The sequence below is a fragment of the Dendropsophus ebraccatus genome, chromosome 9, assembly GCF_027789765.1.
Source record: "Dendropsophus ebraccatus isolate aDenEbr1 chromosome 9, aDenEbr1.pat, whole genome shotgun sequence".
Lineage (NCBI taxonomy): Eukaryota > Metazoa > Chordata > Amphibia > Anura > Hylidae > Dendropsophus > Dendropsophus ebraccatus.
In genome coordinates, this window is record NC_091462.1 from 45386859 (window position 1) to 45414075 (window position 27217).

A 27217-nucleotide genomic window follows, 5' to 3' on the forward strand; every position below is an offset into this window, starting at 1 on the left:
TGCCTACTATCTAGCTACACACCTAAGAATTATCCCCAGTTGTACTGTCAGACCAGCTTACACAAAGTGGATGGAAATAGGAAAGATCTGGTTGGCCATCATCCATCCTTGTCAGTTGCTGTGGGCGCCTACTGTGAACGCACACTACTCCCCCTTGCTTGGTTCCATGAAACATACAATTGAGGTGTGGTCCAAAGCGTGTACTTCCTTCCCTTTACGTTCATCCCCCTTCCCCTTGGCACCAATAATATATACTAACTTAATCAGTGATGGTTGTACTTAAGAAACCATTGCTCCCTGGCAGGTAGCCAACCTTTTTCATTTTGCAGATATTGTAGATCCGTTTTCCAAGAGGGTTCTGCCTTTCTCAGTGTTGAGAGAAAGGAAAGATCTCCCTCTGAGGGCAGCGGCCTATCATGAGAGACTCTCCTACACAGCAGCAGAAATGACGGGCTATGCTCCCTTCCCTAAACCTACAGCCTTTGAAAGGATATGTAAATGTAATCCCTCCACTAGAAGGTTGATTTCCTCGATATACTCTATGCTCATGTCGCCCCTTGAGGGCCAAGATATTTCTCACCCATATACATTATGACTAAGTGGGAGACATACTTGGGCAGGAAGCTCCCACAGCAGATGTGGCAGTTGATTTGGTCACAAGCGGCCAGATCGTCCTCTTGCATCTCCTTTAGGGAGAACCAATACAAAATACTGTTCTTTTGGTATCATACCCCTGAGTTCCTCCATCGGCTTTACCCTGACGCCTCTTCAGTATGCTGGAGATGTCTGGGGGCGGTTGGGACCCTACAGCACATCTTCTGGGAGTGCCCTAAGCTTTCTCCTTATTGGGAGGGAATACAAGGTTTATTAGCAGCAGTATTGGGTAAAGTCTTACCCCTGGACCCAGTGACCTATATTCTTAATGTCCCACCTTAAACTATGCCGAAGTCCTCAGCCAGACTGCTCCTTCACATATTAACCGCTGCGAAATGTCTGTTAGCCAAATACTGGAGACAACTTTTGATTCCCTCAGCGATCGAGTTGGTGAACCGCATTCAGGAAGTTAGACGACAAGAGTTCATGTCGGCAGCACAAGAGCTTCGGACGGAAATGTCAACAAATTTGGACTCTGTGGGACACTTAGGGCCCTATTCCACAGTAATGATAATCGGCCGGATCGGGCCCATTTGGCCCGATTCGGTCGATTATCGTTCGGTGAAATAGAGAGAACGATAAGCCGATGATCGTGTCATCGGCTGATCGTTCATTTAGGGCCAGACCTAAAATCATCGTTCCCCCAGCGCGCATGGCTACGGTTGAATAGCGGTGCGCGGTGGGCGACCGACGATTTGAAAAGGAACAGCAGCAGCATCATCATCATACATTACCTGGCTGCAGGGCTTCTTCTCTGCGCTGTCTTCATCCCCGGGTCCCGCGCGCTCTATCTTCTGAATGGCCGGTCAGCTGACGGAGCGCTCAGCCAATCACAGGCCGGGACCGCCGCGGCCTGTGATTGGCTGAGTGTGGCCTGTCAGCTGACCGGCCATTCAGAAGATAGAGTGCGGGGGACCCGGGGAGGAGACGTCGCGGAGGACAAGCCCTGCAGCCAGGTAATGTATGATGCTGCAAGGGCTGCAAGGACATCGGTAACGATCTGGCCATGGAATAGGCCCAGTAAACGAGCGTCGATCTAGCAGATCGCCGCTCGTTTACATAGTTGATCGGGCCCTCCTCGGCCCGTGGAATAGGACCCTTACTATGACTTATTTCATAATAGGCAAACGGTTGCACCTGTTCCTTGAGTTACTACATGCTCTTTTTGTTCCCTAGGTTGTTCCCCCCCCCCCCTTTTTTTTCTAGTCTTCCTCCCCCCTGTCTGTCGTGGTCTTGTCTTTGTCTTCTTCTTCCCCAGTTGGAATGTTGATGTTTATTTGCTGACGTGAAGCAGCATGGCTGTTCTATGATCTATGTATAAGTTATATAGGCCTTAAGGCCCTTGATACCTGGATTATCTCCGGGTTTACTCCTTGTGTCGTACTACTTAAAAACTTTTAAAATAAACAATTTTAAAAAAAGAAAAGAAAGTAAACATCATGGCGCAAAAAATGACACCTGACACAGCCCCATAGACCAAAAGATAAAAGCGTTATAAGCATGGGAATGGAGCGATTTTAAGGAACGTATATTTGTTAACAATGGTTTGAATTTTTTACAGGCCATCAGATACAAGAAAATTTATACACGTTATATATTGTTTTAATTATTTAATAAATAATTGTTTAACGAACATTGAGGAACATGCATAACAAGTCAGTTTTACCCCAAGGAGAATGGCGTAAAAACACATTCCCCCCAAATAAAAGAAATGCTTTTTTTTCCATTTCACCACACTTTGAAGTTTTTTCTGGTTTTGCAGCGTACTTTATGCAAAAATTCAGCCTGTCATTGCAAAGTACAATTAGTGACGCAAAAAATAAGGGCTCATGTGGGTTTCTAGGTGGAAAAATGCAAGTGCTATGGCCTTTATGGCCACAAGGAGGAAAAAACGAAAACGCAAAAACGAAAATTGGCCCCTGCCTTAAAAAAGGCGACAACATCCTAGGAAGGATAGAAGCTACTGTTGAAAGGCCTGGTCAATCCTGCCTTCAAAACGACTACAACATCAAATAAAAGGTAGAAGGCACTGGTGAAAGGACGGCAGAGGACACCCGTAAGAGGACATCCACAGATAATATGGTTCGAAATGGACAAGACAAGGATGCTAAATTGAATTTGACTATGTATTTTACTGTAGCAGTTGGGGTAACATTCCCTGCATAATGTGACTCCCCACTTCTCCCCCCCACCGCTGTTTCGACTTTGAATTTGACTGTAGCAGTTGGGGTAACTTTTGCTGGTTGACTTGCAGAAATGCGCACAGATGCGGTGCACCTTAGTGAGCAAGTCAGCCAAATTGGGGTAGGTTTTAAGGAACGGCAGCAACACTAGGTTGAAGAAGTGGGCCAGGCATGGTACATGCGTGAGGCTGCCGAGTTGCAGAGCCGCCTCCAGGTTCCGCCCCTTGTCACACGCAACCAAGCTCACTGCTAATTACACAGGGTAATTAGCAGTTAGCTTGGATATGGCTTTAATAAGACTAAATAAAAAAATTAATAAACGTCAGCCTGTCAGCGTTGTTAGTTGACAGGCGGGTGTGCTTATTAGCTTATTATTGATGATGCCACCAGCTGCACTGAAGACCCGCTCTGACAACACACTAGGGGCAGGGCAGCCCAGCACCTCCAAGTCAGAAAGTAAGAAAGACAGAAATCTGGAAATATACTAGTGGTCCCAATAGTTTTGGGGGGGCTGTGACATACAATCTAGTGGTGGCTGTACCAATACACTCTGTGACACCCCCTTTACACTGTGCAAGCAGTAGTGAACTTAGATATGCCTTGCGTAAGAAGTACAGAAATCAGAAAATATAGTAGAGGGCCCACTAGTTTTAGGGGGCTATGAGATACAATCTGGTGGTGGCTGCACCAATACACTCTGTGACACCCCTTTTACACTCTGCAAGCAGTAGTGAACTTATATATGGCTTGAGTAAGAAAGACAGAAATCTGGAAATATACTAGTGGTCCCAATAGTTTTTGGGGGGCTGAGAGATACAATATGGTGGTGGCTGCACCAATACACTGTCTGACACCCCCTTACAATGAGCAGTGAAGTTCTATGCAGGTGTACTACAAATCACTGTAATACAATGTACTATAGCAGCACCATCAGCCACAAAATCATAAAATACTACTGAGCACTTCTTAGGGGTCTGTATGCAACACCTAATGTCCCCTTTCTGCCAGCAGCCGATCACCACCGTGTGCTGCTGAAATTGTGGTAGCTGCACTGCAAGTCCCAGCCAGCAGTCTATAGTAATATAATTTAAAATTGATTTAAAGCCCTTACAAGGGCTGTTTGGTTGTTTCACTAGTATTCCCTGCCTACTGGAATGCTAATTCCCTCCCTAACGCTCTCCCTGACAAGTAGCAGCTCTGTCCCTGATCCCTTCCAGCATGCATGTGAGCCGAGCCTTGCCGGACGCGCTTTTTATATGTCAGGGTCATCTGATCTGGCAAACCAATCACTGCTATCGACATATATGGGTCCCATGTGATCACAGGATGTACCAAAGAGTCTCCTGCTTGTTTACTGGCTGAGAAATAGAAGCCAAACTTACAGGAAATGGATGAGATTTTCTCGAGTATCGCGAGATGCTCATCCGAGTAACGAGAACCATCAGGTACCCTAATGCTCGATCGAGTACCAAGCTCAGACGAGCATGTTTGCTCATCATTAAACAGCTATATATTCATTATATTATATGAATTTAAATAATCTTGATTTAAAATATTCATTTTATGAACCATTAAATGTATAAAGGATGTAATATAACTCAGTAAATATTTTTTGCAATGATATATAAAAAATATTAATTTCTGATGATTGATGAAAAACTATTTATATGAGAGGTACACATTATAAACAATACAATAGGAATAATTTACTTTTTAGTCTTACTGCATATAACCACACAAAAATCCTCACATAATAAATAAAGTATCTTTTACCTTGTACACTGCTAAGGAGTCTTGTGATAAGCAGCAAAGTATTTGCAACTGCTAGATACACATATATATATATATACACTCATCGGCCACTTTATTAGGTACACCTGTCCAACTGCACGTTACCACTTAATTTCTAATCAGCCAATCACATGGCGGCAACTCAGTGCATTTAGGCATGCAGACATGGTCAAGACAATCTCCTGCAGTTCAAACCGAGCATCAGTATGGGGAAGAAAGGTGATTTGAGTGCCTTTGAAAGTGGCATGGTTGTTGGTGCCAGAAGGGCTGGTCTGAGTATTTCAGAAACTGCTGATCTACTGGGATTTTCACGCACAACCATCTCTAGGGTTTACAGAGAATGGTCCGAAAAAGAAAAAACATCCAGTGAGCCGCAGTTCTGTGGGCGGAAATGCCTTGTTAATGCCAGAGGTCAAAGGAGAATGGGCAGACTGGTTCGAGCTGATAGAAAGGCAACAGTGACTTAAATAGCCAACCGTTACAACCAAGGTAGGCAGAAGAGCATCTCTGAACGCACAGTACCTCCAACTTTGAGGCAGATGGGCTACAGCAGCAGAAGACCACACCGGGTGCCACTCCTTTCAGCTAAGAACAGGAAACTAAGGCTACAATTTGCACAAGCTCATCGAAATTGGACAGTAGAAGATTGGAAAAACGTTGCCTGGTCTGATGAGTCTCGATTTCTGCTGCGACATTCAGATGGTAGGGTCAGAATTTGGCGTCAACAACATGAAAGCATGGATCCATCCTGCCTTGTATCAACGGTTCAGGTTGGTGGTGGTGGTGTCATGGTGTGGGGAATATTTTCTTGGCACTTTTTGGGCCCCTTGGTACCAATTGAGCATCGTTGCAACTCCACAGCCTACCTGAGTATTGTTGCTGCATAAGTCCAATGTAAGAATTCTCGTAGCACTCAAGCTCATAAAATCATGATCCTTTATTATTCACGAACACGAATACATCCAAAAAACACACAAGATGTGTACAGCAACGCGTTTCAACGTGACCGTCTTTTTCATAGCCTATACACCAAATATATAAAATAGCTCATATATACTGTATATATATATATATATATATATATATATATATCAAAAAGTAAAAACAAGAAGTAAGTTCCACACTTACCCCCTCCTCCAAACCAGCGTCTAGGTGAATGTAATGCGCATGTGTCAAATCAAGACGCGCTTGTAACACCTGCATTCAGGCGCTGTGGTGGTGGGGCAAGGTAATCCTCCTAGTGGATGAACATTACACACTGCACTGCAAACAGAAAAACAACTGGAGATAGACATAAACATTTAGTGTCGCAACATTGTAAATAGCTAATAAATATACATTAAATCAGTTTTGTAGTTTAGTCCTTTAGGGAAGCGAGTGTCCAAGTTTAATATCCAGAAGGCTTCTCGATTGAGGACCTTCTGTGACCAGTTTCCTCCTCTGCAGTCTTTGTAAGCTTTTTCCAGACCAAAAAATGAAAAATATTGCAAGTCCCCATTATGTACAGTTATAAAATGTTTTGCTGCACCTGATACATTTTCGCCTCTGCGGCCAATATCATAAATATGTTCTGCAATGCGGGTTTTTAGTCTTCTTGTGGTGCAGCCTACATATGATTTACTGCAAAAAGAACATGAGATGACATAAATTACATGATCTGTGTTACAATTTAAAAATGACTTAATATGAAAACTCTTCTTTTGATCATCTGTGTTAAAAGTAGCAGTCTTCTTTGCATATTTACATACATTACACCGAGATCCCCCGCATGGAAAGAAACCCTTTTGGGAGAGCCATGTTCTACCCCTATTCACATGTTTTGGTATTGTGGGGGAAATTAGATTACCAATCGTGATCCCTCTTCTCGCAACCACATCACATCCTCCCTCTAGGATCCTGTTTAATTTCTCATCTTGGTACAGGATGGGTAAATGTTTGTTAAAAATCTTTTTTATTTCAGAAAACTGTAGACTATATTCTGTACTGAAAGTTACTCTTTTATTGGATCTATCATCTCTTCTATTATCCCTACTTGATGAGAACAGCAGAGATGAACGATCCCTCTCGGCTGATAGCCGTTTGGCTCTATTCAGCATCCAGGGAGCATACTTTCTTTTACGTAATCTTTCGTCTATCCCTTTGACCTCTCTAGCATAGTCTTCCTCTCTGGAACATGCTCTCTTTGTCCTAAGATATTCTCCTTTCGGGATTGCAGATATTGTGTGTTTAGGGTGACAACTGGTGGCTTCCAAAATACTGTTACAAGCAATCGGCTTCCTATACAGGGAAGTAATAACAGTGCAATTCACCGTATCTCCCGTAAGGGTGAGGTCCAAGAAGTCTACCTTCTCTACCAAACCTGTGTTAGTGAATCTGATGTTGTAGTTATTATCATTAATGTAATTTACAAAACCCTCTATGGGCGGTACATTGCGACCCCAGATAAACAAAGAGGTCGTCAATGTACCGCCCATACCACACAATGCATTCCTTAAATGGATTTTGATCCGAAAAGAGGAACATGTCCTCCCACCACGACATGTATAAATTTGCGAGCGTGGGGGAGAAACATGACCCCATCGGGGCTCCAGTGACCTGAAAAAAATATTCGCCTTCAAACAAAAAATAATTATTTTTAAGAAGATAATTTACAGATGACAAAATAAATTCATTAATTTCATTGGAGTATAGGTTAACTTTCTTAAGATGATAATCAAGAGCTGCAAAGAGACACACAGGATTATGCATCAAATGACGTTTACAACTGGAAAAGATATAAAGCTCCTAAATCTATCCTAAAGAAACCAAAAAGAACCACAAGCCGCACAGTGAGTTTCTCATCAACAGAAATGGATACAACAGATGAGACCACGATATCTGAACCAGAAACACCACCACCATCAAATCAAAATGTGAACACAACCCAAAAGAAATCAAAAAATGCAAAAGGAGACCGGGGGGGGGGGGGGGGGGGGGGGGGGGCAAAAGGAGGAAAATCTCCAGCATAGGGTCATTGTCTGAGAAAATTAGTATTTGGGTAGATGAATTGTTACAACCTATAGTCAAGAACTGCGTAGCCTACCTGAAAGACAGTAAGGAGGTCTTAAAATCAATGTGCAATTTTGAGTGGAAAAAGTCATATAGATGGTTCTCATGTGATGTGGTGGGTCTTTATTCATGCATACCCCACGATTTAGCTTTAGTCTCGCTTGAATATCATCTTAAGAAAGCTAACCTATACACCAATGAAATTAATGAATTTATTTTGTCATCTGTAAATTATTTTCTTAAAAATAATTATTTTTTGTTTGAAGGTGAATATTTTTTTCAGGTCACTGGAGCCCCGATGGGGTCATGTTTCTCCCCCACGCTCGCAAATTTATACATGTCGTGGTGGGAGGACATGTTCCTCTTTTCGGAACAAAATCCATTTAAGGAATGCATTGTGTGGTATGGGCGGTACATTGACGACCTCTTGTTTATCTGGGGTCGCAATGTACCGCCCATAGAGGGTTTTGTAAATTACATTAATGATAATAACTACAACATCAGATTCACTAACACAGGTTTGGTAGAGAAGGTAGACTTCTTGGACCTCACCCTTACGGGAGATACGGTGAATTGCACTGTTATTACTTCCCTGTATAGGAAGCCGATTGCTTGTAACAGTATTTTGGAAGCCACCAGTTGTCACCCTAAACACACAATATCTGCAATCCCGAAAGGAGAATATCTTAGGACAAAGAGAGCATGCTCCAGAGAGGAAGACTATGCTAGAGAGGTCAAAGGGATAGACGAAAGATTACGTAAAAGAAAGTATGCTCCCTGGATGCTGAATAGAGCCGAACGGCTATCAGCCGAGAGGGATCGTTCATCTCTGCTGTTCTCATCAATTAGGGATAATAGAAGAGTTTTCATATTAAGTCATTTTTAAATTGTAACACAGATCATGTAATTTATGTCATCTCATGTTCTTTGTGCAGCAAATCACATGTAGGCTGCACCACAAGAAGACTAAAAACCCGCTGTAACGGTCTAGTGGTCTAGTCTGGGTTGGAGCCCAATAGCAATAACAACACTGGATGTAGACAAAAGTACAAGAGACTAACCTTGGTTAGTTGGAGGTCGCTACACAGGTTGCAGTGAAGTGGTGGAGACAAGCGTGGTCAGCAGTCAGCCAGAAGTCCATACACAGGTAGCAGCAATGTGTTTGGAGGTTTATACAAAGCGTAGTCAGATACTTAGCCAGAGTCCGGTGCACAGAGAGCAGCAATATAGTTGGAGGATAAGGCAGAATCGGAGTCAGATAACTAGCCAGAGTTCGGTACACAGGTAAGTAGCAACAGCAGAGCAGAGTAAGGAGTAGCTTGATTAAGGGCAAAAGCACAATAATCTCACAAGGAGGAACTGGAAAGGCTGGGTTTATATAGGAAGTCCAGGGGTGGAGCCAATTAAGGATTCAAGACTGGGAACTAAAGAAACATGATCTTGACCAATATATTCAGAACTGGAGCTGTCCAGCAAGGTTCAGTGGCTCAGTGAGTAGAGCTGCAGCCTGGAGTGCAGGAGTCACTAGGTTCAAATCCTGACAGTAGTCCCCTCCTTCCAAGATGGCCTCTGGACATCCTAGGAGCTGGTTTTTCAGGATGCTGTTGGTGAAATGCTTTTGTTAACCTAGGAGCATGGACATTTTCCTCTGGCTCCCAGGAATTTTCTTCTGGCTCATATCCCTTCCATTGAATGAGATATTGCAATTTGTTTCTAAAAATTCTAGAGTCCAGAATCTTGTCAACAATAAATTCTTCTTCCCCTTGAACATTTACAGGTGGAGGAGGTGGCTGGTTTCTTCCTGGAAAAGGATTTTCATTAAATGGTTTAAGCAGAGATACATGAAATACAGGATGAATTTTCAGTTTGTTTGGAAGTTCTAAACGAAAAGCAACTTCATTGATTTTTGCAGAAATCTTAAAAGGACCAATGAATTTTTGCCCCAATTTAGGAGATGGTACATGAGCCTTCAAATTCTTTGTGGACAACCAGACCTGATCACCAACCTGAAATGTAGGTGGAGCTTTGCGATGTTTATCCGCTGCTTTCTTGTAGTTCTTTTGGGCTTCTTGTAACATCTCTACTAGTTTTTTGTGAGATTTTTGCAACATTGATAATCTTTCAGTAACAGCAGGAATTGGAGTATTGAGTGGGAGGTTAGGAATGAACACAGGATGCAAGCCATAATTAGCATAGAATGGACTTTGAGAGGTAGAACTATGTTCAGAGTTGTTGTATGCAAATTCTGCTGTTGGTAGATAATCTACCCAATCATCTTGAAGATATGAAATAAAGCAGCGAAGGTACTGTTCAAGAGTCTGGTTGGTCCTTTCAGTCTGACCATTAGATTGTGGATGAAAGGCCGAAGACAAATTAACAGTTACTCCTAAGGCTGTACAGAAACTTTTCCAAAATCTTGAAGTAAATTGTACACCTCTGTCTGAAACCACATTATCAGGAATTCCATGTAGTCTAAATATTTCTTTGATTATTAATTCTGCAGTTTGCTCAGCAGTTGGAATCCCTTTAGTTGGAATAAAATGAGCCATTTTTGTAAGTCGGTCCACCACCACGAGGACAGCAGTCATTTCTTTAGAAGAGGGAAGATCAACAATAAAATCCATGGAAATTGAGCCCCAAGGCCTGGATGGAATTGGAAGTGGTTGAAGAAGTCCTAAAGAGGGGTATCGTGGGGTCTTGTTTCGTGCACATGTTAAACAAGAGGATACATATTTTTTAACATCTTTCTTGCAGTTAGGCCACCAAAATGAACGGAGTAGTAATTCATTAGTTTTATTGATTCCAAGATGTCCAGCAAGTTTGGAATCATGGACCAACTTGAGGATTTCAAGTCGAACAGATTCGGGGACATATAGCCTATGTTCTTGCATCCAAAACCCCTCCTTAAAAAAGAGATCCACATCATTAGGAGGATGATTAAGGAAAGAATCATCTTGGTAGCCATCTTTAAGCATTGTCAAAAATTCTTTAAAGTCAAGTATTCCTAGAAAGTTTTTAGGAGACAAAATGGTACCCTCTGACTTGTATCTCTCTTGAGACTCAGTAAAAGTCCTGGACAAGGCGTCGGCTTTGCCGTTTCTTGAACCTGGCCGATAAGAGATGATGAAGTTAAATCTAGAGAAGAATAAGGCCCATCGTGCTTGTCTTGCAGATAGCCTTTTTGCAGTACGTATGAATTCTAAATTTTTGTGGTCTGTAAGGACTGTTACTGGATGATTAGCTCCCTCCAAGAGATGTCTCCATTCTGAGAAGGCAACCTTTATGGCTAAAAGTTCTTTATTTCCAATGTCATAGTTTCTTTCTGCAGATGACATTTTATGAGAAAGAAATGCACACGGATGAAGCTGCATCTTGTCACCGATTCGTTGGGATAATACTGCTCCCACTGCAGATTCTGAGGCATCAACCTCAACAATAAAAGGTAATTCCGGATTTGGATGAACTAGTAAGGGTGCCGAAGTGAAAAGAGTCTTTAGTTTCTCAAATGCAACCTGTGCTTCTGGAGACCAATTAAATGTTTTTGCTTTCTTTGTGAGATGAGTGATTGGCAAAATGATTTTTGAAAAATTTTTTACAAATTTTCTGTAAAAATTAGCAAATCCAATAAAACGCTGAACTTCTTTTAAATTGCTTGGAGTAGGCCAATCAACGACAGCCTTGACTTTACTGGGATCCATAGTCAGACCTTCTGGGGAAATTATATATCCAAGAAACTGAATCTGAGTTTGTTCAAATTCACATTTTTCCAGTTTGATATAAAGGTGATTTTTCTGTAGACGTTCCAAGACTAAATTTACATGTCTACGATGCTCATCCAAGCTATCAGAAAATATGAGGATGTCGTCAAGATAAGCAATAACAAATTGATCCAAGAAATCTCGAAACACATCATTGATAAAATGCTGAAAAGTGGCAGGAGCATTACAGAGGCCAAATGGCATTACCAGATATTCATAATGTCCATATCTAGTTCTAAATGCAGTTTTCCACTCATCCCCTGGGCGAACGCGTATAAGATTATAGGCCCCTCTTAGATCTAGTTTGGTAAAGATCTTTGCAGAGCGGAGTCTTTCCAACAGCTCAGGAATTAAGGGGAGAGGGTAGCGATTTTTCACAGTTATCTTATTTAGCTCCCTGTAGTCAATGCATGGTCGTAGGGTTGAGTCTTTCTTTTCTACAAAGAATATAGGTGCCCCAGCTGGAGATGTAGAAGGTCGAATGAAGCCTTTGTTAAGATTTTCATCTAAGTATTCTCTGAGTGCTTTTAATTCAGGTTCAGAGAGGTTATAAATTCTCCCAAAAGGAATGGCTGCTCCAGGTAGTAACTCAATAGGACAATCATAAGGGCGATGAGGTGGTAGTTGGTCAGCATTCTTCTTGCTGCAGACATCGTTAAACTGCTGGTATTGAGGTGGCAGCTTAGTACAATCCTGTTGAGAAATCTCAGCCACCTTGATGAATTCAGAAACATTTTTCTGACAGCTGTTCTTACAGTACTCAGAGGGAAAAGAAATTGTCCTTGATTCCCAGTTGATAGATGGGTTGTGGATAGAAAACCAGGGAATTCCTAGAATAACCGGAAATTTAGGAGAAGAAATCAGATGGAAACTAATGGTTTCTTGATGGTCTGGTTCAATATAGATCTGAAGTTCAACAGTCTCATGGGTTACAGGCCCAGATGATAAGGCTGATCCATCTACGGTTTCCATATCAATAGGCATGGCTTTATTTCTCCTCTCAATGCTGTGGTTAAGTGCAAATTCCAAGTCCATGAAATTTCCTCCTGCCCCAGAATCCAACATGGCTGAAGACTGCACCTTATAATTTCCAATGGTGATTTGTATCGGAATGATAAAGTGAGAAGATGGTGAACATGCCTTCACATTATCTATAGTTATAGAGGAAATAGGATATGCAACATAGTCCAGATGTTCAAGATCAGGGTTACTTACAGACTTGGCACCAGTAAAGGCTATGGTCCTTTGGACTTTGTTAGGACAGTTGATTGCATAATGACCTTTACTCCCACAATAGAGGCACAAGTTTTCGGTACGACGCCTCTCTTTTTCTGCTGTAGAAAGGGGTCTCCGGATGGCATCAATTTGCATGGGTTCAGGTGCACTTTCTGAATCTTTCTGGGTGTTTAATGGTAGTTGATTAAAAGAAAAAGTAGGATTGTTTCCAAATACCTGCAGTTTTTCCTTTCTTCTTTCAGTAAGTCTCTGGTCAATTCGAATACACAGTTGAATAAAGGCTTCCAAATCATCTGGGGTCTCTACTCTGGCAAGCTCATCCTTCACTTGCTCTGATAGTCCTCGGCGAAACTGGCTTCTTTGTGCTGCTGGATTCCATGTAGTATCAGTAACCCAGCGTCTAAATTCGGCTGTATATTCAGCAACAGAGCGTCTACCCTGACGTAGATTGTGCAATTTAGTTTCAGCAGTGGCACAACGATTTGGATCATCAAAAACTTGATTCATAGCAATAATAAAGATTTTTAGGTCATTGAGAATATCACAGTCCTTTTCCACATATGGAGAAGCCCATGCAAGAGCTTCATCTGTCAAGAGATTAATGATAAACAGAACTTTTTTCTTGTCACTAGAAAATGAGGCAGGTTGCATTTGAAAATATATACGGCATTGATTAAGGAATCCACGGTAACGTTGACGGTCACCATTGAATTTTGATGGCAGCGGCATGCGTGGATTTGAGTCAGAGCCACGTACATCCAGAAGTTGTCTTTGTAGCTCAATAATGTCCTTTTGTTGATCCAGTACTACAGTTTGTAATTTAGAAAACTTTTCTTGATAGGTAGCACCAAATGCTTGTAATTCAGCAACTTGTTCCCTCAAAGTTGTCAGAGCAGACTCCATATTTTAGGTGAGATTATTCTGTAACGGTCTAGTGGTCTAGTCTGGGTTGGAGCCCAATAGCAATAACAACACTGGATGTAGACAAAAGTACAAGAGACTAACCTTGGTTAGTTGGAGGTCGCTACACAGGTTGCAGTGAAGTGGTGGAGACAAGCGTGGTCAGCAGTCAGCCAGAAGTCCATACACAGGTAGCAGCAATGTGTTTGGAGGTTTATACAAAGCGTAGTCAGATACTTAGCCAGAGTCCGGTGCACAGAGAGCAGCAATATAGTTGGAGGATAAGGCAGAATCGTAGTCAGATAACTAGCCAGAGTTCGGTACACAGATAAGTAATAACAGCAGAGCAGAGTAAGGAGTAGCTTGATTAAGGGCAAAAGCACAATAATCTCACAAGGAGGAACTGGAAAGGCTGGGTTTATATAGGAAGTCCAGGGGTGGAGCCAATTAAGGATTCAAGACTGGGAACTAAAGAAACATGATCTTGACCAATATATTCAGAACTGGAGCTGTCCAGCAAGGTTCAGTGGCTCAGTGAGTAGAGCTGCAGCCTGGAGTGCAGGAGTCACTAGGTTCAAATCCTGACACCCGCATTGCAGAACATATTTATGATATTGGCCGCAGAGGCGAAAATGTATCAGGTGCAGCAAAACATTTTATAACTGTACATAATGGGGACTTGCAATATTTTATATTTTTTGGTCTGGAAAAAGCTTACAAAGACTGCAGAGGAGGAAACTGGACACAGAAGGTCCTCAATCGAGAAGCCTTCTGGATATTAAACTTGGACACTCGCTTCCCTAAAGGACTAAACTACAAAACTGATTTAATGTATATTTATTAGCTATTTACAATGTTGCGACACTAAATGATTATGTCTATCTCGAGTTGTTTTTCTGTTTGCAGTGCAGTGTGTAATGTTCATGTTTATCCACTAGGAGGATTACCTTGCCCCACCACCACAGCGCCTGAATGCAGGTGTTACAAGCGCGTCTTGATTTGACACATTTGGCGCATTACATTCACCTAGACGCTGGTTCGGAGGAGGGGGTAAGTGTGGAACTTCCTTCTTGTTTTTACTTTTTGATATATATATATGAGCTATTTTATATATTTGGTGTATAAGCTGTGAAAAAGACGGTCACGTTGAAACGCGTTGCTGTACACATCTTGTGTGTTTTTTGGATGTATTCGTGTTCGTGAATAATAAAGGATCATGATTTTATGAGCTTGAGTGCTACGAGAATTCTTACATTGGACTTATGCACCTTACGTCCAGCAAGCTCCTGGACTTTGTCTGCACCGCTCTAGATGCTATGGGACACTTTTCTTTGAAAGGTATGGACCAGAATTATTAATAAGCATTATTATGGTTGAGGGGTGAACCTACTCGTTTACAGTGAGTATTGTTGCTGACCATGTCCATCCCTTTATGACCACAATGTACCCAACATCTGATGGCTACTTTCAGCAGCATAATGCGCCATGTCATGAAGCTAGAATCCTCTCAGACTGGTTTCTTGAACATGACAATGAGTTCACTGTACTCAAATGGCCTCCACAGTCACCAGATCTCAATCCAATAGGGCATCTCTGGGATGTGGTGGAACGGGAGATTCGCATTATGGATGTGCAGCCGACAAATCTGCGGCAACTGTGTGATACCATCATGTCAATATGGACCAAAATCTCTGATGAATGCTTCCAGCACCTTGTTGTATCTATGCCACGAAGAATTGAGGCAGTTCTGAAGGCAAAAGGGGGTCCAACCCGTTACTAGCATGGTGTACCTAATAAGGTGGCCGGTGAGTGTATAATATATATATATATATATATATATATATATATATATATATATACTTTTGGGCATGTAGTTCAGAGCTGATTGAACCAGTTTTGCCACTTTATTAGTCATTATTCTTTTTCCAAAAAAAAAAGTGCTTCCGTGCTTTGGTCCAAAAGTAAAGTTGCAAAACCTTATTTTTATGTATCTATTACGTAGTTACATAGTGCATATAAACAGAGCCCATTAGCGAGACATCCACGGCCTATGGCAGTTTTACAAGCAGTTGCATGGCAGGTCCCATGGCAAATACACAGTAACAATAACATATTAAAACAATATAATGTTAAACATTAACCCCTTGAGGATTGGGCCAATTTCGTTTTTCCCTCCTTGTGTCATATATATATATATATATATATATATATATATATATATAAAAATATATATATGCCATTATCTGCATTTAAAAAGCCTTTTCCCAGGTCCCTGCCCCTCCTTCCTCTTTTCCATCCACTGCAAAAAATCAGGAAATTGTGACTTGTTGCATCAGACGTACCCAGTCTGTTCTAGGGAGAGGGGAGGGGGGAGTTAGCCGACAGCAGAAAGCTGAGAACAAAGGGATTACAGACAGGAGCTGGGTGAACGCTGTAATCAGAGCTCAGAGAGGTCAGTGCTCACTGTCAGAGGAGATACAGGGTGATGTATTTGTAGATTAACTCTTTGTTGTCCTGTTTTGGTCTTTTATTTAGCTCTCTCCATAGGAGAACAATGAAGACAGGGGGTAGAGCTTCAAACTTTTTTCGGCTAATAAACCCAATTACAAAGTTTCTCAAAATCGCCTGGACTATTGTTTTCTAAAAAAATAAAAAAAAAATTCACGACAGTGACACTTCAAAAGGCAATAGCACTTGCAATTTATCACCTAGAAACCCACATGAGCCCTTATTTTTTGCGCCACTAATTGTACTTCGCAATGACAGGCTGAATTTTTTTATAAAGTACACAATATGTAACACGCATAACTTTTCTTTTATCTGATGGCAAAAATATAACAAAAATATGTTCCTTAAAATCGCTCCATTTTAACGCTTATAACGCTTTTATCCTTGGGTCTATGGGGCTGTGTGAGGTGTATTTTTTTGCTCCATGATGTGTTCTTTCTATCGGTACCTTGATTGCACATATGCGACTTTTTGATTGCTTTTTATTACAATTTTGCTGGATTTGATGCGACCAAAAATGCGCAATTTTGCACTTTGTGATTATTTTGTGCTTACGCTGTTTACCGTGCAAAATCAGGAATGTGATAAATTAATAGTTCGGGCAATTACGCACGTGGCGATACCAAACATATTTATTTATTTATTTTTATTTATAACATGGGAAAAGGGGGGGGGGTGATTCAAACTTTTATTAGGGGAAGGGGCTTTTTATTAGAAACAACACTTTATTTTTATTTTTTTCACTCATACTAGAAGCCCCCCTGGGCTGATCTCTTATTGAGATGTATGCTGTATAGGATATACAGCATAGATCGATGAGATAGGCAGCCGGAAGCAACCGAATGCCAAGCCGGGATCAGCTCCATTACGGCGCAGACCCCGGCCGGCAGCAGACACAGGGATCGCTCCTCAACGTCCCGGGAGGGCGATCTCCGCCACTAGACACCGGGGAACGGCTGCATCAGGTCCCCGGTCTGAACACCCTTAACGACCGCAGGACCTAAATATATGCCCACGGTCGTTAAGGGTTTAAAATGTATTCTGCAGAGTTTTAACAAACCTGAAGTGGACAAGATGACGAAAAAAAGGCAGCAGATTCCAAGAGGGAACAGTTCAGAAGATTTGCGCAGCTTGAAACTTACACAGATGAAAAGCGACCAGAATAATGGAATAGGAAGGGCTTAGATTTCTTGCACTAGATAAGTAAACAACTTGTGTACAGCAAACAAACAAAAAGTACTCTGCATAACAGAGGAAAAAAAACATAACAATGTACATTCATTTTTAGTATTTAATTCTAACAGGCTTATTCATTATACCATACAATTCATTATACACTATAAAGGCTATGTTCACACAACGTCCAAAATTTTGAAAAGGCAGCCGATTTTGCTATTTAAAAAAATGTCCGTGTTGGTCACGATTTAACTGACTGCAATGGCAATGCATTGAAGTCTATGGAAAGACGGACGTCCAATGCACACAATGTATTGAATAACGTTTTTTCTCCCTTTTTACTATTAAATTCAGTAGACTTTTCAAATAAGCCACACCCAAAGGCCAGTTAGTAACCCCGAACTAGAATAATGTACCAGCAGCCATCATTGCACTAAGGGGAGGCCAGAGAACTGACGTCCGTTATTTTGGACTCAAAATGACGGACATAATTTTTTAACGGAACTGAAAAGACGTTGTGTGAACATAGCCTAAAGCTATGTTCACACAATGTTATTTTTGAGTATAGAACAGATGCTGTCTGTAATGGAATCAGTGTCTGTTCTTTACTGCAGGTGTGGCATTACATTGACCTCATTTTTATCCACACATCGTTATTTTAATGCCTGTTCTTTAGAATGGGTGTTAAAATAATGTGCATGCCTATTGTTTGTGGAAATAATAGCTGTTCACGCAATGTAAAGTCGGCTGGCACAGTATAACAAAATTAAGGTCATGTATTGTTATTTTATATGGAATGTTATTTGCTCTATCTAAAAGACAGCTTGGAAGAAGCCACAGGTCACCTTTATTCCAGGCCTTATTCACATGTCTGTATTTTTGTCCATAATTGTGGACAAAGAGTACAGTCCCAAAGTACAGTCCCTATTGACACAACCTTTATTTTATCTGTGATTTGGCCGTGATTTGTGCTGCAAAAAATACATGTCCTAGTGTGGGCTATAATTGAGGCATGGAGACACCAATAGAAGTCTATGGGTTTGTCCCTAACTTGTAGAAAGTCAGTGCAGATTAGCGAGAAGTAAAATATTAGAATATTCGAAATTCTATGAGTAGACCGCGATACTCGACTATTTGATCGAATATCGAATCCCATTAAAGTCTATGAGAGAAAAATACTTGTTTCTTGGAAACCAAAATTCCACCACTTGGAGGTCAACAAGTACATAATGACACCTCTGGAACACCTGGCTGCATCTAACACGCCAAAGTCGCAGTATTATGCCACTATCACAGCCTCTCAACAATATAATCCAAACACAATATAACCGCTATGTCAGGACAGGTAGGGGTGAGATACTGAGCCCGGACGCTAAACCGACCAACTGTCCCTACCTATTTACCTCAAACGTCCCTAGGCAGCTGTGGACAACCACAATGACGTTCCCTGCACTGAATATGTGCACACAGAACAAGACAGACAAACAAACACAAAATGGGATAGTCAAACAAGCCGGGTAAAAACCAAACGGGCAGCGCAGTACAAAAACCAGTAAGAATCCGATAGTCAAAAGTCAAAGCCAGAGGTCAGGTAACAGAGTCGAGCAAGAAGAGGGAGTTAGGACGGGGATGGCAAGAATAGACAAGAGGGAGCTGGGACCAGGGTATTAACCTAATAGCCAGCGCTGAGAGACTGCCTCAGCTTTGTTTTATGCTGACCAAGAGCCAGGTCAAGATCCTCATTGGACTGGCACTCTGATCCTCCAGGCTCCAGACAGGGAGAGAAATCAGACTACTCAGCTGTGAAAATCAAGTCTGGAGGCTTCTGTACAGAAATCAGAAACTATAGTAGAGGGACCACTACTTTTTAGGGGTCTGTGGGAAACAATCTTTTGGTGGCTGCACCTATATACACTCTGTGACACCCCCTTTACACTGTGGAAGCAGTAGTGAACTTAGACATGCCTTGCGTAAGAAATCAAGAAATATAGTAGAGGGCCCACTAGTTTTTAGGGGGCTGTGGGATACAATCTGTTGGTGGTTGCACCTATAAACACCTATAAATATAGTAGAGGTCCCAATAAAATAGTACTGAGCACTTCTTAGGGGTCTGTATGCAACACCTAATGTCCCCTTTCTGCCTGCAGCCGATCACCACAGTGTCCTGCTGAAATCATGGTAACTGCACTGCAAGTCCCAGCCAGCAGTATGTAGTAATACAATTTAAAAATCATTTAAAGCCCTTAAAAGGGCTGTTTGGTTATTTCGCTAGTATTCCCTGCCTACTGGAACGCTAATTTCCTCCCTAAAGCTCTCCCTGACCAGCAGCAGCTCTGTCCCTGATTTCTTCCAGCATACATGTAAGCTGAGCCTTGGTGGCCGAGATTTTTATATGGCAGGGTCAAACGCTGCTATCGACTTGTATGGGTCCCACGTGATCGCAGGATGTACCAAAGAGTGTCCTGCATGTTTATTGGCTGAGAAAAAGCCCTGAAACTTACAGGAAACGGATGATGAGATTTTCTCGAGTATCGCGAGATACTCGTCGGAGTGACAAGTACCATCGAGTACCCTAATACTCGAACGAGTACCAAGCTCAGACAAGCATTTTCGCTCATCACTAATTGTTAATATAATTACCTGTACTTTAATGTACCCTTTTTGTTCAATGTTTATGTAAAAATTTCGATAAAAATAGATTTGAAAAAAAAAAAAACCTGCAAGTGGCATCAGCAGTTGGAATGTATAAAGCCATATAGCTGACATGAAGGGCTTGAAAAAATAAGTAGGTGTAAAGTTGGGCCCTATCAAAAGTGTCTACATTTGATTGTTGCCAGAGTTTAAGATCATGTAGCACACGCTAATAGGTGTCAGGGCCAGTCACACCAAACACACGGAGACAGTGAGCCCTGAACTCAGCCCCGCCCACTGTCCCTACCTAATTGCCGCAATCTGCCCTAAAATGGCAGTGGACAACTTGGTGGCGATCCCTGGCCTGGATACGTAAAACAATAGACAAGACAAAATGAACAAACACAATAAGAATGGTCAGCAATACGGGTCACAACAGTCTGGCAGCAAAAGTACAAAATAGGATCCAAAAGTGTAGTCAGAAAACAGGCAATAAGGTCAGGGTCAGGCGGCAAGCAAGGGAGGTCAAAGATACTAAGCAGGAGAAGCAAAGAAACAGAACCACAATCAGGCAGAGACTAAGTCAATAACCAGCAAAGATATCCCAGACTGAGGTAGTTATATAGGAGGCCAGGGTTCTGATCCAGAACATAATTGGACCATCCCCCTGATCTCCAAGCACAGACCCCTGAGAACAAAACAGATCCACTGGCAGGATGACCTGTCAGTCACAGCAGAACCAAAACACAGGTTAACCATGACATGGCCAGACAGAATTCAGCAGGTGAATTCGGGTGTGTCTCCCAACAAAAGTGAGCATATAAACCAGTGTTCACACACTGCAAACAAAAACACAAACAGAATACAAGAATTTCAGCGCCTTCTCGGCCGCACAGCATGAGCCGAGGGGCGCATAATGCTCTGTAAAGATACTATCCTGACAGTACCCCCCCTTTTATGAGTGACCTCAGGACCCTCACAGGACTCAACTTCACTTAGAAGATTGCCATCTGACTCCCATTCATCAGAAGAAGAGTCCATGGCATGGAGAACAGGTTTACTGACGGAACGAGCAGAAGAACATGATAAATTCACATCAGATATGGGCAAATCAGTTACAGTAGGACTTGAAATATTTATTTCACATGAGGGTACCTGTGCGCCCAAGTGACTATCCTGGGAGTCACCTGGACGCCGATGATCCAGGAGCCGGTTAGCTTGCTGCTTGGGACGCTTGTGGCAGAAATTGATGAAGTGGCTACTGTCACCACAGTAATAACATAGACCGTTATGTCTACAATGTTCTCGCCTGGTCCTGGCGTCTAATTGTCCAAGCTGCATGGGCTTGTCCTCATGTATATCAGGGATAACAATAGAGTGTTTGACAGAGCAGGGGACAGAGGTTTTAGAAGGGTCATTGCCTACTTTCTCCCTATGTCTGTCATGAAGCCTACGGTCTATGTGAATAGCCAAATTCATGGCCTGCTTTAGGGTGGAAGGATCTGGATGTCCTGTCCAGGCATCCTTAATGCCATCAGATAACCCCTGCTTAAATTTGCATCTAAGCGCAGGATCATTCCATCCGGATGGAACACACCACTGGCGGAACTCGGCACAATACTCCTCCACTGGTCGCTTGCCCTGTCTCAAAACTGTCAACTGCCTCTCAGCTGCTGCTGCCCTGTCAGGGTCATCATACAGTAATTCCAATGCAGAGAAAAACTGATCCACAGAAGACAATTCAGTGGCATCTGGAGGCAAAGAAAAGGTCCACTCCTGCGGAGGTCCTTGTAAGAGTGACATAATAATGCCCACTCTCTGGCTCTCATCCCCAGAGGACCGGGGACAAAGTCTGAAAAACAACTTACATCCCTCTCTGAAGATTCGAAAGGCCCTTCTCTCGCCCTTGAACCTATCAGGAAGCTGCACAGGAGGTTCTGGGGGAACAGCAGCAGATAGCATGGCATTTTGGCCCAGGAAAGACTCTACCTGCTGCACCCATTGCGTAAGGTTGGTTGGCTGGTTGAGACTTTGCATTTGCTTAACCAGAGCTATCATAGGGTCCATAGCAAGGTGGAGAGAGAGAAGAGAGGAAAAAAAAAGTAAGGCTGGTTATTCTGTTAGGAACCGGACAGCAGGACAAGACAAGACAGTTAGCCCTAAGCTCAGCCCACTGTCCTCTACCTACTTGCAACTATCCGCCCTAAGATGGCGGCGAGCAACTGGGCGGCATTTCCTGCACTGGCTAGGTGGAACACAAATACAAAACAGACAGACAAACACAATGAAGAATAGTCCACAATACGGGTCACAACAGTCTGGCAGCAAAAGTACAAAATCGGATCCAAAAGCGTAGTCAGAAAACAGGCAATAAGGTCAGGGTCAGGCGGCAAGCAACGGAGGTCAAAGATACTAAGCAGGAGTCAAGAGAAGCAAAGAAACAGAACCACAAGCAGGCAGAGACTAATGGTCCTTTTACACGGAAAGATTGATAGTTCGTTTTTGCACAATAACGGACGAATTCGAACGATAATTGTACATGTAAACGCAGCGAACGATCAAACGACGAGCGAAAAATCGCTCATTTCGATCTTTCAACATGTTCACAAATCATCGTTGAGCGTTCGCAAAAAATTCGCAGATCGTTCAGTGTAAACAGTCTTTCAACGATTTCACCTATGTGTGAGATAGGCTTAAACGATCGCAAAACGATCGTATAGCGAATTTTCCGTTGATCGTTATAAAAAAAACATCGTTCTTTCAAAATCGTTAATCGTGCGATCGGGCGAATTATCGCACCGTGTAAAAGTACCATTAGTCAATAACCAGCAATGATATCCCAGACTGAGGTTAGTATATAAGAGGCCAGGGTTCTGATCCAGAACGTAATTGGACCATCCCCCTGATCTCCAAGCACAGACACCTGAGAACAAAACAAATCCACTGGCAGGATGACCTGTCAGTCACAGCAGAACCAAAACACAGGTTAACCATGACATGGCCAGACAGAATTCAGCAGGTGAATTCGGGTGTGTCTTCCAACAAAGGTGAGCATATAAACCAGTGTTCACACACTGCAAACAAAAACACAAACAGAATACAAGAATTTCAGCGCCTTCTCGGCCGCACAGCATGAGCCGAGGGGCGCATAATGCTCTGTAAAGATACCATCCTGACAATAGGTATGTAATATGTTGAAGGATACAAACAGGCTTGGATGAAGGTTGCAGCTCCCAGTAAGTCCCAGTCATCAGGCGAATACTAGTCAGGCAGGTGTTGTGGAAAAGATCCTTTAAAGTTCCAGCTCCACTGCAGTCAGTAGTCAATCCCAGAGCCAGCAATTATCAGAAGGGTTCTCACAAAGCAGTGCCAATGAGAATTTGCTTCAAGGGCTGGACATTTCCCCAGCAATGTCTTCTGTAATATCTTGGCTGCAAGTCAGCTTTGAATCAGCAAGAGAGCTTCTGTCAAGCCTAGCGCTTCTCCCAGAGTCTCAGCTGCTCTGCCCTGAAGATCTAAAGATTCAGACTCCACTGGTTTACAGGCCACACAGCAGTCAGGAGAGCAAGGGGGGACGGGGGCAGCCTATGATAAATCTATGGGATTGTACCACATTCCACTTTAAAGAGAGGTTAGGAGAGGATAACTTTGTTCTAGACTACAATAATGATGTTGCAGACCCTACATGAAATCTCGGGCCCCAGATGTCATCGTCATCTTTAGGGAATGAAGATGTATTTGTCACACCAAGCCAGCATCAGGTCTCATCCACAGCTTGTCATTCCAAAGGCAAAAGAGGAAGGGGTACAGTGTCAGATAGTCTACTGGTGTTCGGGAAGGCACACACACTCGAGGGGTAACCCAAGGCAGTGGCAGGGCTTAACAACAGTCTGGCCTGCTATAAAGAACCGCGCACTAAGGTCAGTATTATGGCAATTTTTATGTCTCGGAGGCTACCATCATGCTATCTTTAGCATCTGTGACCATAAAATGGGTTGGGTTTGGGTAAAAACCCAGGTACTACATATATGCGTCAGCAACGCCGCCTCCCCATTGCCTGGAAGAACCTGGACCGCCATGCCACTTTTTACCCATAAACAACAACAGGTGCAGTTACCATAGCGCAACTCCATCTCTGCAAGTAAGGATGATTCAATTTGTCACGAGACACCAATTTCAAATTCGCTAGGATAAGTTATAGGGAAAGAGTTAATGAACTATATACACTACTATATACAACACATTACAATATATTTATAATAACCTATAACTATCTAAATGTGAACTTCCAGGCTCATTTACATTGTGCATATTGGGCTGAAAACCTAAACTGACCCACACAAACGTTGGTAGAACATACAAGCTCTTGATAGACATTACCCGGTGTGGGATTTGAACCCAGGACCACAGTGCTGCAATGCTAACCATTGAGCCAACATCAGCCAGCTATCAGCTTCTCGGCACTTGCCTGTGTCTCTTTAAGAAAACTCCTCATAAAAATATTTGCCCACCATAAGTATTTACTTTTTTTTAAAAATATCAAGTAATGTTTCCCCTTTTCACCCCCAATTATACGATAATCCAGCAGGAAATACACAGTCAATTTACATTCTAAGAACCACATTTTTAGACTTACTGCCCATGAGCTAGATAAATTAAACCATTTGCAATACATGCATATTAGAGATGAGCGAATAGTGAAATATTCGATTTGATTGGATTCGATTCGAATAGCTCCCGATATTCGACTTTTCGAACAAATATCCAATCCCATAATAGTCTATGGGAGAAAAATCCTTGGGACCTGGAAATCAAGATTCAACCACTAGGAGGTCACCAAGTGCACAATGAAACCTTAGGAAAGGATGCCAACATCTCTGGAATGCATATGGGACAGCAGGGGAAGCATGTCTGCCAGGCTGGGAATTGCCATCACTTAGCTGCCCCCACCAGAAGGATCGCTCAATATTTACGCCTCCTCTTCCTCCTCTGCCTCCTCTTTGCTCCATCCTCGCTGGACCAATGGGACGCACACAACTGCACTGCTAGTCTCGCCGACAGTGTGGCCAACAGCCTTCTCCTCCTCTTCTTCCTCCAGGAATCAACGTTGAGAATCTGACAGGAGTGTAGTGTGACTGTCTAGTTCTGTCACGTGTCCTCCTATCCCGGCCTCCTCTGCGCTCTCCCTGATGACGATGAGGGATGCTTTAACAGTGCATAGGAGTGGGATGGTTACGCTCACTATGGCATCATCGCAGCTGTCCCTCTTGGTGGACTCCTCAAATATCCTTAAAACTTTGCATAAGTCTACCATCCATGGCCACTCATGGTTGGCAAACTGAGGGAGCTGAGTTGGAGGCAACTGTGGGTTTTGGAGCTGGTATTCCATGAGAGCTCTCTGCTGCTCACACACCCTGGACAACATATGATATGTAGAATTCCAGCGAGTGGTGACATCGCCTGTGATGGGGCAAACGCAGGTGTTTTCGTAGCTTTTTAAGGCTAACAGCCGCCACGGTGGACTTCTGAAAGTGGGCGAATAGGCGCCGCAGCTTCACCAGTAGCTCCGGCAGGTCGGGGTAAGTCTTTTAAAAGTGTTGCACCACCAAATTAAAAATGTGGGCAAGGCATGGAATGTGTTGGAGTTCTCCAAGCTCCAGAGCTGCCACCAGGTTACGGCCATTATTACACACGGCCATGCCTGGTCCCATCTCCAACGGCGACACCAAATCAGTACTAGCAAGATAAGGGCTATTATCCCACACTGAAAGTATACAGCCGTATACCGGATATCGAATTGATTTTGAAAATAATTAAATTAAAGGGCTGGTCAACTCCTTCACAGTATGCAAACTGCGCAAATCAGTAGAAGCAAGTTAAGAGCTATTAACCCACACTCACAGTATACAGCCGTATACCGGATATCAATTTGATATTGAAAATAATCAAATTAAAGGGCTGGTCAACGCCTTCACAGGATGCAGACTGCGCTAATCAGTAAAGGTAAGATAACAGCTATTATCCCACACTCACAGTATACAGCCATATACCGGATATTGAATTGATTTTGAAAATAATTGGCTGGTCAACACCTTCACAGGACGCATGGCCGAGGTGGTCAAGTTGCAAATCTGTAGTAGCAAGATAACAGCTAATATCCCACACACAATGTATACAGCTGGGTACACACTTTGGGGGACATTTATTAAGTCCGGCGTTTTCTGTGCCAACTTAAAAATGTCCCCGCAGCTCTGACACTAAGGAAATTTATGTAGAGGTGCACTGCCTCTACATAAATCCTATGCGCACAAGTGCGCGCGCCAAGAGACCTACGCCAGCTCAGAGCTGGAGTAGGTTTCCTGACTATTTTTTAGCTAAACAAATCATGAATAGAGCAGACTCGCCTCCCCGTTCTGCCCCCTCCACACCCCGCCCCCCTGGTGTACGGGGCGGAAAGTGGCCAGATGCGAATATTTTATTCGCAAAACGGTCATTTTCGAATACATTTTATTTTCCGCTGAAAAATACCCATTTTTCCTTAATAAATGTCCCCCACTGTGTTTACACACTGCCTGTGTCACAACAGCTTGTAAATCTCTGTTTTTCTATAGTTTTAGCCCTAACAAGGGCTTTTGAGGGTCCCTTCCTACCTAACTTCCCCTAAAACCTTCCTCTCCCTGCTTTACAGTCTGTCCCTCTCTAGCTCCAAACAGCAAGTGACACGAATCTCAAATCACTATTCTTTTATTCAGGAGGTCACATGGTTTAGCCAGCCAATCACAGTTAATGTTTTTTTTTTTTTTAAATCCCTGCCTATTCCTATTGCCTGTCCCTCCCCCCTGCATGTTTATTGGCTGGAAAGAAAGCACCAGGGGATGTGAGAGGACGAATCGAATTTTTACAGCATTTTGTCTTGATTATTCGACTGCAGTCGAATACCTCGAATAGTGTACTATTCGATCGAATAGCTGTTCGATCGAATAGTATTCGATCATCTCTAATGCATATATTATCCACAGCAGCTCAATGCCTCCACAAAGTGGACCATGCAACCCATACCCCAAAACAGGATTATCCAGGCACAAATCCCCATGACTATGTTTCTCAAAGAGGGAATTTCCCTTCTTGTTACCATAGCCATGGGGTTTTTAGTCACTGGCTTTTGTGACAAGTAATAGTAGAATTCGTGTTCCATTTTTAAGGACACGCATGGTGATTGGCTGATAACTGTTTTTGAAGGTTTTACAATATCAGAAGGATAGTTAGATGTGTTGCACAATGGTTAAACAAAGGGTTTTTATTGTGTGAGTTTTTTCACTATTCTCCTGGTTT

General features: G+C 42.7%; 1 protein-coding gene across 2 annotated transcripts in view; it reads right to left on the bottom strand.

Moving 5' to 3' along the window:
• Positions 1 to 23266, bottom strand: part of LOC138800934 (putative methyltransferase DDB_G0268948) — a 53259-nt gene extending 29993 nt beyond the window's left edge. Inside the window, exons 1-2 of one of the 2 annotated variants that reach the window (XM_069983192.1) lie at positions 23091 to 23266; positions 17139 to 17267 (exon numbers count right to left, since the gene is read on the bottom strand). The gene's annotated coding sequence lies outside the window, so the exon portion shown is untranslated. The remainder of the gene's footprint in view (positions 1 to 17138; positions 17268 to 23090) is intronic. The other variant, XM_069983191.1, reaches the window with a different exon arrangement.
• Positions 23267 to 27217: the final 3951 nt, after the last annotated feature.